The sequence below is a fragment of the Tigriopus californicus genome, chromosome 12 (assembly GCF_007210705.1).
Source record: "Tigriopus californicus strain San Diego chromosome 12, Tcal_SD_v2.1, whole genome shotgun sequence".
NCBI lineage: Eukaryota > Metazoa > Arthropoda > Copepoda > Harpacticoida > Harpacticidae > Tigriopus > Tigriopus californicus.
The window spans coordinates 6,614,612-6,614,913 of record NC_081451.1 but is presented as its reverse complement, the minus strand read 5'-3'; the positions used below and the strand labels follow the sequence as shown (position 1 = coordinate 6,614,913).

Sequence of the window (302 nt, the reverse complement as noted above, 5' to 3'; positions counted from 1 at the left end):
AGAGTACAAAACCGAAACATCACATTTTTCATTCCCATACCACCACAAAGCCTCCGACCATTTGGATGGTTTCGCGATTGTGTGGGTGGCCAGTTTCGTTTCCCTGATGCTCACCGTCAGCTCCAGAATTCGGGGAAAACGAGATCATCTTGGCAACTCATCAGAAGCGGTCGCTTCTTTTCATATGAAAATGTCCTACATAACCCACAGAGCTGGGAGATTTCTCCTGAGATCGTTTGAATGGCGAACAAGAACCGTTCCAGTTCTTGTTCTATTTTTTTTGTGTGTGCGAATGTCCAGAA

The 302-nt window shown here is 45.4% G+C and overlaps 1 protein-coding gene across 1 annotated transcript in view; it reads left to right on the top strand.

Annotated features, from left to right (window-relative positions):
* The window catches only part of LOC131892442 (uncharacterized), a 35,125-nt gene that overhangs the window by 14,678 nt on the left and 20,145 nt on the right, over positions 1–302 (top strand). The window lies entirely within an intron of this gene.